Genomic DNA, 10560 nt, shown 5'->3' on the forward strand with positions numbered 1-10560 from the left:
AATAAAACGTGAATTTTAAGTTAAATGTAACATAGTAATTATTACTAAACCTACAAATATTATTTATCGAAAGGCGGAAAATTTTTTAAAGAGCAACTAATAGCATATTTATAGAATTATCTTAACAATGAATTTTATCAAATAAATATAACATGGTAATGCATTTTTCTATGATAATTTTTGTCCCAGATGTATAAAGCATATTATTGGACGTGATAATAATTCAATGATTGTCTAATATTAATATTTATCCAAATGCAAAAAACGAAAAGTAAATAACAAAATACAAAAATCATACTTACACCTAATTAGGGTAAAGTTTCCTAATTTTTACCACATTTCAAATATCTATTGTATTACACATGTTAATAAATATTTCAAAATTTTATATTTCTTTTTCAAATAAAGATATTATAAATGTTGTGATTACTTACATGAACGGTAAGTAGTGGTATCTTTGTATCGGAAGTTAAATAATCACGAAAACACTAATATTTTCTCAACCGTTACTTATAGCTGCACACGTATTGAAACTCGTAACAGATTTCGGGGTGTAGTTCTAGTTGGTATTAACGGATAGCACCACTTGTTGTAGGTTCGCTCAAATTTGCAATGGTCCAATTTAGGAGCCGGTCCAATATAGGCGACCCTACCTACAGGAAATATAAATATATCAAAAAAAGTTAAAGACAAACTGGAGCCTTAAAGATCTCCCAGAGCCACCTCAGCTATAAATCAGATCGACTGTAACCTTCCTTTCAATCTAATTCCCTTCTACCCATAGAGTGTAGAGACGTAATAAATTAAGTAATCTTTAAAAAGACTATTAACACGAACGTGTTGGGGTAAATTAATGATTTTGTCAAATATTTAATAAGCATTTAGATAAAATATCGTATGTAACTGATCAACTTTGATAAAATATGAATATAGCACCAATTTCAACGTGGGTAAAAAAGATAAACAGTAAAATAAGTAACTAAATGAGGTCATATGTTAAAACTATTAAGGAGAATAAAAAAATTAAATATTTAAATAAGCACTATCGACTTTGCTAAACAATAACTTTCAAGTAAGTAACTTTTTAACTTACCATTTTCCAGAAAAATAGATATTCTCTGAATTAACTGAAATTTTAGCTTTCTATAAAGACATACATGAAGCATTAAAGGTCACAAAGAAAAACGACATTAATATCATAATGGGCGATTTCAACGCCAAAGTTGGTAAGGGTAGATGTGGCGATGCGGTAGGTAATTTCGGTCTGGGTAATAAAAATGAGCGGGGAGACTTATTAATTGAATTTTGCGAAGAAAATGATTTTGTCATATCCAATACACGGTATCAGCTCCCACCAAGAAGATTGTATACATGGCGAGCACCTGGAGACAGGCCAGGTCATATTATACGAAATCAAATTAATTACATCTTGATAAACAAAAGATTCCGCAACTATATAAATAGAGTGGCTGCTTACCCTGGTGCAGACATTTCATCTGACCACAACCCCCTAATCGCAAATGTAAGGCTTCGACTGGCGAAGGTTAAAAAACCATCAAATAAAAAATATATAAACATGAGAGAACTAATGAGAGATGAAGAGCTTAGAACTACATACGGCAACCACATCAACGAGAACCTGAGAAATATACAAGTAAATTGCATAGAGGAAACCTGCGAGAAAATAAAAATGGCTGTAGCCAATGCGGATGAATCAATCGCAAGTAAAATAAAAAGAAATCACAAAAACGAGTGGATGACGGAAGAGATACTTGAGCTAATGGAGCAGCGCCGACAGTACAAAATACATCAGAACCAACGTAAATACAATGAAACTCAACGTACGATAAGAGCAAAAATTAAAACCGCAAAGGAAATCTGGATGAAAGAGCGTTGTGAAGAATTAGAATCACTACAAGAAAAGGGGGACAGCTTTGGACTACACAAAAAGGTTAAAGAAATTTCGAATATATACAAGAAACACCACGAGACAAACCTGAAAAATGATCAAGGCGACTACGTACATACCCAGGAAGAAGTAGCCAAAATCTGGACAGATTATGCTTCGTCCCTCTTTGCAGACAACAGACCGAATCTGCCAACTATTAACCTATCTACAGAAACTTTGTCCGGTCCTCCGATTATTCGCGCCAAGGTGGAGTACGCTATAAAAATAGCAAAACTGGGCAAGGCCCCTGGACCGGATGACATTACTACGGAAGCCCTAAAACTGTTGGATGATGACAACATCGACACTCTGGTAACAATCTTCAATGCCATATATGACACCGGCCACATTCCAACGGATTGGCTTTGTTCAACCTTCATAATGATCCCTAAAGCACAAAGAGCGACAAGGTGCAAGGACCACAGACTGATTAGCTTGATGAGTCATTTACTTAAAATATTTCTTCGCATACTCCACACAAGAATGTTCAGAAAACTAGAAGAGCTGAGCGGCGAGACACAATTTGGTTTCAAGAAGGGACTCGGGACGCGCGAAGCATCATTCTGCTTGAATACCCTGGTACAAAACTGTATGGACCAACGAAAAGATATAGTCATCACATTCCTCGACTACGAAAAAGCTTTTGACACCGTAAAACACGATGAAATAATAAAAATGCTACACAATGCTGATATTGATGAGAAAGATATAAGAGTTATCCAGAATCTCTATTGGAATCAAAAGGCACGTGTGAGGCTGAACAAATCAACAAACACAGAGGAATTTGAAATTTTACGAGGGGTGCGACAGGGGTGTATTTTGTCTCCTATGCTGTTCAACCTCTATGTGGAGAATGTTTTTGCAGAGGCGCTTGAAGGCACTGATTGTGGTATAAAGGTCAACGGGTACCCGATAAATAACATTCGTTACGCTGACGACACCGCAATAATCACAGATAACGAACATGATATGCAGTTGATACTAAATAAAATAAACACCACAGGAAAAATATATGGCCTGAAGATAAATGCTGGAAAAACAAAATGCATGACAATAAGAAAGGGCGCATTTTTCAGAGTACAACTGCACGTAGATAATGCTCCAATCGAGCAAGTGAAAACATTCAAATACTTGGGAATGATGGTGAATGACCAATGGGATCCTCAACAAGAAATAAAATGCCATACCGAACAAGCAAGACAAGCTTTTCTTAAATTTAAACCGCTACTTTGTAACCGCAATCTTTCCTTCAATCTCCGTTACAGAATGGTTAAGTGCTATGTATGGTCCATAATGTTATACGGCATGGAGACATGGACGTTGAAAATATCTTCCATTAACAAGTTGGAAGCCTTCGAAATGTGGACCTTGCGAAGAATGTTCCGCATACCATGGACAGATAGGGTGAGAAAGGAGGAAGTCCTAAGAAGAGCAAATACTGAGAGAGAATTGCTCAGCTTGATCAAGGCACGAAAGATTGGATACCTGGGCCACATCCTGAGAGGGGAAAAATACGCAATCCCTCAACTAATTATCCAAGCAAAGATTGAGGGCAAGAGAGGAGTAGGTCGCAAACAAATGTCGTGGCTACGAAATATAAAGAACTGGACAGGTGTAACTAACACTGGCGAACTTTTGCATGCCGCAAAAGACAGACGTCTGACCTTAAGATAATTCGCCAACGCACTATAGGTGCACGGCACCATAAGAAGAAGAAGAAGATATTCTCTTGTGAAAAGCCTTTTCCACTCTCTTATTTAATTTTATATATGATTTACTCGTTATATTCATTATACAAATTATATCTGTTGAAATTTTACTACAGAAGATAGGTTATGTTAGCCAACAAATTAAAACACTTTTAATTTGTTGTTTTAGGTCATGTATTCCGTCTTGTTTAATCAATCTGTTGTTGGTATACCGATATCCTTTTTGATGTACTGGGCAATGAAATGGAGAGGATATCCACCACTACGCGAATTACCCACATTCCACTGGGTATTGTTTGAATTGGCAGTACACATCTTAACGGAAGAAGTCGGTTTTTATTATTCCCATAGGTAAGTACGACATTTTATTTTGCTATGTGCTAGGGATGCAGTCTTCTCTTTTCTTTAGATGGCGTTTCGATGTTCTTCGCGTCTAAATTGTATCCTTCGATTTGTCTGTCCGATGTACGATTTATCGCAGTGCTCACACGGAATTCTCTATACACCTGGATTTTTTAAAGCAAATTTTGTTTTTGCCGATAGTAATATGGTTGTGATTTTTCTGTCGGTTATATATAAAAGATTAACGATTATGTAATGTACTAATTGTAATGTTTTTCTTTTTTAGATTACTTCACAGCAAATATCTTTACAAGTATATCCACAAGCAACACCACGAATGGACAGCACCTATTGCAGTTACAGCCATCTATTGCCACCCAATTGAACACATATTCTCTAACCTTATCCCGCCCTTCTTAGGAGTTTTCCTGATGGGATCACATGTAGCTACAGCTTGGTTGTGGTTCACGTTGGCCATACTCTCTACCTTAAATGCTCATTCTGGGTACCATTTGCCTTTTTTCCATCGCCCGAGGCACACGATTTCCACCACTTGAAGTAAGTGCTGTTTTTGTATTAAAAAACTGTGTATTTGTCGTTTAAACATAACAATAAGTGATGACACTTGCAAAAAATACGACAAACAATATCTTAAAATATTGTAGCGAGATTAAATTAAAACGAGCGGTTCGAATTTATATAAATATATTTATTTATAAGTTTACATTTCGGTACTCTCTTATCAACTAAACTAAACTCATAAAATCGTTACATATACAGGGTGGTCCTTAAGTAATTGTACAAAAAGAAACCGTAGATTCTACACTTTAAAATATTACGATATAACACAAATTGCTTTAATAAAATGTTGATATTAAGAAAGATACAGGGTGTTAAAGTGGAAATAAAAAAATTTTATTTTTTGCTTGTAACTTTAATGTTTGTGAACATTTATGTATAAAAATTTACAACTGGGTACTATTAAATATCAGAAATTTATAATTTGATTCATACTTTGATGTAGCTAATAGAGGGCGCCACATATGCCACACCATGTGGCATACATTTGCCCTTAACTTTTTTGCCCTTCAAGTTACCAATATTTGTGATAAAAAATATTAAAGACACATTATTTTAACAAAAAAAAGATATACTTGGTAATACTTCAATACTCAACAGTTTTCGAGATAATTCGCATTTTACAACTCAACTACATAATTCTGATTTAACGCAATTACTCCAGTCAACTAAGGAAAATTAGAAAAAATCATTAATACTTCTGAGTTTTGGTATAAATACCTTTAATAAAGTTAATAATTAACGAAATATTAAATAAAATAAATATATCAGTAGAATAATAATAATAGGAATTTTGACAATATAACAGAATAATTGGATTTAACATCAAACATTTTACGTGTTGTATTAAATTAAAGTCATAATCAAAACGTTTTATTTACAAACCAAATTAAGAAATAGTTAAAAGTAAATAACATTAAACTTTTTGTTACAGTAAGTGTTCGATATATCTGCGTTTTCTTTAATTCATTTGTCAATACATTCCATAACTGATCGTCTCATATTAAATAGCATGATTGGTTCTAAAGAAACTGCTGCAGTATTTATTATAATTATTACAAGTATAATAATATATGTATTGTTTTGAGATTTTTATGAATTAAATAATTACATTAATATCTCACCATATGACCAAAGAATATGTCTACTACGTACAATCCAACGTCAGGGAAAGCTGTATTTAAGTATGTTCTCACTGCCCTCTCTCCATAATGTGGTGGTGTACCATCTGGTATAAAGCACATATTTCGCGTTAAGTTTTAAAAATATAAATAAATCTCACCATTCAAATTACAAATTACAAGGTAATTCATATGTCCGTAAAAAATAATTACCAATGGTTCCAAACAATACGACATGCATTTTAAACATAAATTTTAAATAAACGTATGGTTTGGAACCATTGGTAATTATTATTTACGGACATGGCGAATTACCTTGTAATTTGAATATTGAGATTTATTTACATTTTTTATTGCTTTATTGCAAGGAATTGTCATCAAACTTAAAGCGAAATATGTGGTTTATGCAATATGGTACAACCATTACATTATAGAGAGAGGGCAGTGAGAACAATACTTAAATACAACTTTTTCTGAACGTTGCTTGTACGTGGTAGTCATATTCCTTGGTCATATTATGGTGAGATATTAATATAATTATTTAATTCATAAAAAATCACAAAATAATACCTTATTATTTTACTTATAATACTTATAATAAATGCTACAGCAGTTTATTTAGAACCAATGATGCTAATTAAAATGAGACGATCTTTTTATGGAATCTATTGACAAATGAATTAAAGAAAATGGTGGACATTTCGAACACTTACTTTGACAAAAAGTTTAATGTTATTTAGTTCAACTATTTTTTAAATTGATTTGTAAATAAAATGTTTTCATTATGGACTTGAATTTAATATAAAACGTAAAATGTTTGATGTAAAATCATATTATTCTGTAATTTTGTCAAATCCTATTATTAATGATCCTACTGATATATTTATTTTATTTAATATTTTGTTAACTATTAACTCTATTAAAGATATTTTATACCAAAATTCAGAAGTATTGATGTTTTTGTCTATTTTTCTTTCGTTGTCTGGAGTAATTGCGAGTAATCAGAATTATGCAGGTTCATTTGTAAAATGTGATTATCTCGAAAACTGTTAAGTTTTGAAGTTATTACAAGTATACCTTTTTTTTGTTAAAATAGTTTATCTTTAATATTTTTTACCACAAATAGCGGTAACTTAAAGAGCAAAAAAGTTAATTGCAAATGTATGCTATATATGGAGCATATGTGGGCGCCCTCTATCAGCTATATCAAAGTATGCATCAGATTATTATTTCTTATATTTAGTAGTATTTAGTTGTAAATTTTTATCCATAAGTATACACAAACATGAAAGTTATAGCAAAAAATAAAATTTTAAATTTCCACTTTAACACTCTGTATCTTTCTAATGTCAACATTTTATTTAAAGCAATTTGGCTTAAATCGTAATATTTTAAAGTGTAGAATCTACTGTTTCTTTTTGTACAATTACTTAAGGACCACCCTGTATATACTAAAGTTACTATGTTCGAGAACATTCTGGCGTATACCCACCTCTAATTCGTCTCATCGAAGACGGTCGGCATTGAAATGCCAATTCTTAAGTTCTCTAGATCTTTCCTTCTAAGAATTATGACGTATCGGAGATGGGCTATTTCGTTACAATATGAAAGTATAACTATGTTTGGCAAAACCCAAACCGAGAAAAGTTCTTACCAGATCTTACTTAACAAATAAATTTTAATGTACTCCAGTTATTAACTTCGTCGCTTTATTAAAATTCGTCGCTGCACTACAACGAACCAGTCCTGGCTCCACAATGTAGGCATCAATTCAAATAACATCGACTACCAATGTCTTCGTTAGTCTCAAATCTCATATCTGCACTATGTTTTCACTCTAAGTAGGCTGCTGACATGATATTAACACAAAATATCGCTGTAATTGTAAATATAGGAGAATAATATGAATAAAAAGAACAAAAAACTGTATAAATGAAAAGGAAATTTGATGACTGGATAATATTCTATCGTAAATTATACGAACATGCTGAATTTTGCTGTGAATGTCAATTTTGGGATTCCAAAAAAGATGCAAAAAGTTTACCACCTCTACCCCGGGGCTTCCCTTTAAAGGGGAGAAACGGAAAACATCGATTTTCAAACAAAAATATGTAGCTGGGGTAATTTGAAATCTGCCTAAAAACGCTGAATTGTAAACTTTCACATTACAAATGATTTGATGTCACGAGAAATACATCTACAAAGACGACATTGGTGGAATTTGTAGCTGAAGGTGTGTATTTTTTTAACACTTACTTGTGCTATCGAAACGAAGCAATTTTAAATGTTTTATTTGAAGTATAAAGTCAAATATAATGATTTTCTCATTTTTCACAAAAAAATATATAACTTTCGATTCCGACCATATTTTGGGACGTTTCAAGACGGGAAAATTGAAGTTGTATGTTTCTACTATTGACTACGTATAGTCGCTTATTGCATATAAGTCTTGGAATTTCAAAGAGACCTTCAAAAAATCGTTACAATTGCGCTTCGCTCGAGTACTGCCAGCGAGTGGCAATTCTCGCTTTGGGTTTTTTCCTGGGTGATCAATCTTATGTCTTATTATACATCAACTATTCTGCTCCGTGCAGCTGAACAGCTCTGACTAAGTCACAAAAATGTCACTAAATATTGGAGATATGCAACAAATAAAGTTTTAATATTTTTTATTTGTAATTCCCATTTAAAAACTCCTAAATATTTTATGTACTTCGATCCATATATTTGATCTTTTTTATTTATATTTAACGAATTAAAAATTGGCAGACAACTTTTGTATATAGCAAAAAGTAGATGAGTACCTATTTAGTTTTTTCATAATTTAATGTAAGTTTGTTTATTTGCAACCATGTTTTTGCAATTTTGAAGTCTTATTCTGTTGTAATTTTAAGATTTTCCCATTATCGGTCTAATTATGTTTCCAACAATTTTTAGTTTGAGCATTTTAGTAATTTCTTTGCGCCTACGCTCTTAAAATCAAATATTCTCGTGTATAAAACCCTCTATATATTTTTATTTCCTAAAAATACTATATTCGTATTGTTGTCTTCGAGCGCGCTGACACCCGGCCACCATCTGTTGATTTTTTGACCTGAGCCTTCGGAGACTTGCGTCTTTCAATAAAAGAAATAGCACTGACACCAAATTTAATGTTTTCATTTTGAACTATCCCTTGGCAGACCAAAGTTTATTTTTTTATAGCTCGGACAGACACATCGGCTTACTGTTCGAAAGTCAAACCAATACTATTATGTAATAACTAATAATAATTACAAAGCAATAGTAATTACCTGTTATTATTCTTAGGAAATCTAAATAAACTTATTCCTTTTCCTGTCACAGATTGAACATCCGCGAATCGCACAAATATATCCAGACATTTTAAATATAAATTAAACTTTTAACTATAAACTATAACTATAAACTTATATATTTAACTATAACTATAACTATAACCTTTTAACTATAAATAAATTATATAAACGGTCAAATGCCACTTGTTTGTGTCGAGTATTTACCATAGACGCCTACGGACTATCGAAAACAACCAGAATTAAAGAATAAGCACGTGTTTTTGACAGTTAAACAACCAGAATCGGGCATGCGTATACAAAAATGGTACAACGCTTTTCGACCGTTGTGTCGCTTCTATGTGTGTTCGGTTATTCTATGGCTCTACCATTACTTACATCAAAAAAAAAGTCGACAAATAACTATCATACGCACGTTAACCTTGAAAGGTTAATATGATATAGATATTTTATTGTGTTTCAGATTTAATAACTGCTTTGGCGTTTTGGGCGTCCTGGATCGACTTCACGGCACCGATAGCAGCTTCCGTCAATCTAGAGCTTACATCCGACACATCATGATGCTGAGCTTCATACCGCCCAGAGAAGCATTCCCTGAGGCGGACACCTGCAAACATAAGCTAGGGAATCAACGTGTATAAAACTACATTAGGCTAGTTATCCAAAGGGTAGGTTTTTCGGTTTTGGAATCAAATAATTTAACATATAGTATAGTATTAGAAGTTGTTACCTTGGTGCTAAAATGTGAGTATGGCAGGTGATTTAATATAGTCTAGTATTTAAATTAAAACAATTGTTTATAAGATATTATTTTTATGGATGAGAGATAAAATTTATTAGTATAGAAAAATATTTTATATTTTGTTAAAGGCGTTAGAAATTTTACATAAATTACCGTATCTACAGCTCTCCGATTGGAGCGTAACATGTGGTAAACGTAATCGTATCTATACCAAATGAAGATACAATTTTTTCTGTTATTTTATATCAAAATATATCTTTTTGTTCTGCCGCAATGCTAGCATTTCCTTTTCACACGCATATTGCAGTATTTACCTCTTTCCTACAATTTATCTAGTGGAATTTTAAGCATCCTAGAGCTTGTAAATCACTAGAGTTTGTGGATTTTCCAACAGCTATGACCTTGAAAAGTCCAAAATTATTAAAATTTGTACAGTCGAAGCGTAAATTTGTAATTTGCGCATGCGTGAGTCATAGCCGTTTAGATAATCCACTACTTCTACCTAAATACGGAACTGCACTTCGTTGGAAAACAACATATAATGGACGTCACAATCGTTGAGCTGTATGCACCACTAGCGGCATCTATCTTTGTTGCTCCAAATTACAAAAATTAAAAAATGTCTAATACAAATTTATCAACAATCACAAAATGACGTGACAACTAAAACTACTTACCTATTAAGGATTAATTACTTAAAACGTATTTTTACGTGTAATATGTCGATTCGATATTTATTATAATAATTTATGTAAGTTTTTTACCCGCTTATGTACAGTATTAAAATATCGTTTAAATTCTATTG

At 32.5% G+C, this 10560-nt stretch overlaps 1 pseudogene; it reads left to right on the forward strand.

Moving 5' to 3' along the window:
* The first annotated feature begins 1201 nt into the window (after positions 1-1201).
* LOC140432096 (fatty acid hydroxylase domain-containing protein 2-like) lies at positions 1202-10284 on the forward strand (annotated as a pseudogene).
* Positions 10285-10560: the final 276 nt, after the last annotated feature.

This window comes from Diabrotica undecimpunctata, unplaced genomic scaffold (assembly GCF_040954645.1).
Source record: "Diabrotica undecimpunctata isolate CICGRU unplaced genomic scaffold, icDiaUnde3 ctg00002815.1, whole genome shotgun sequence".
Taxonomy (NCBI): domain Eukaryota; kingdom Metazoa; phylum Arthropoda; class Insecta; order Coleoptera; family Chrysomelidae; genus Diabrotica; species Diabrotica undecimpunctata.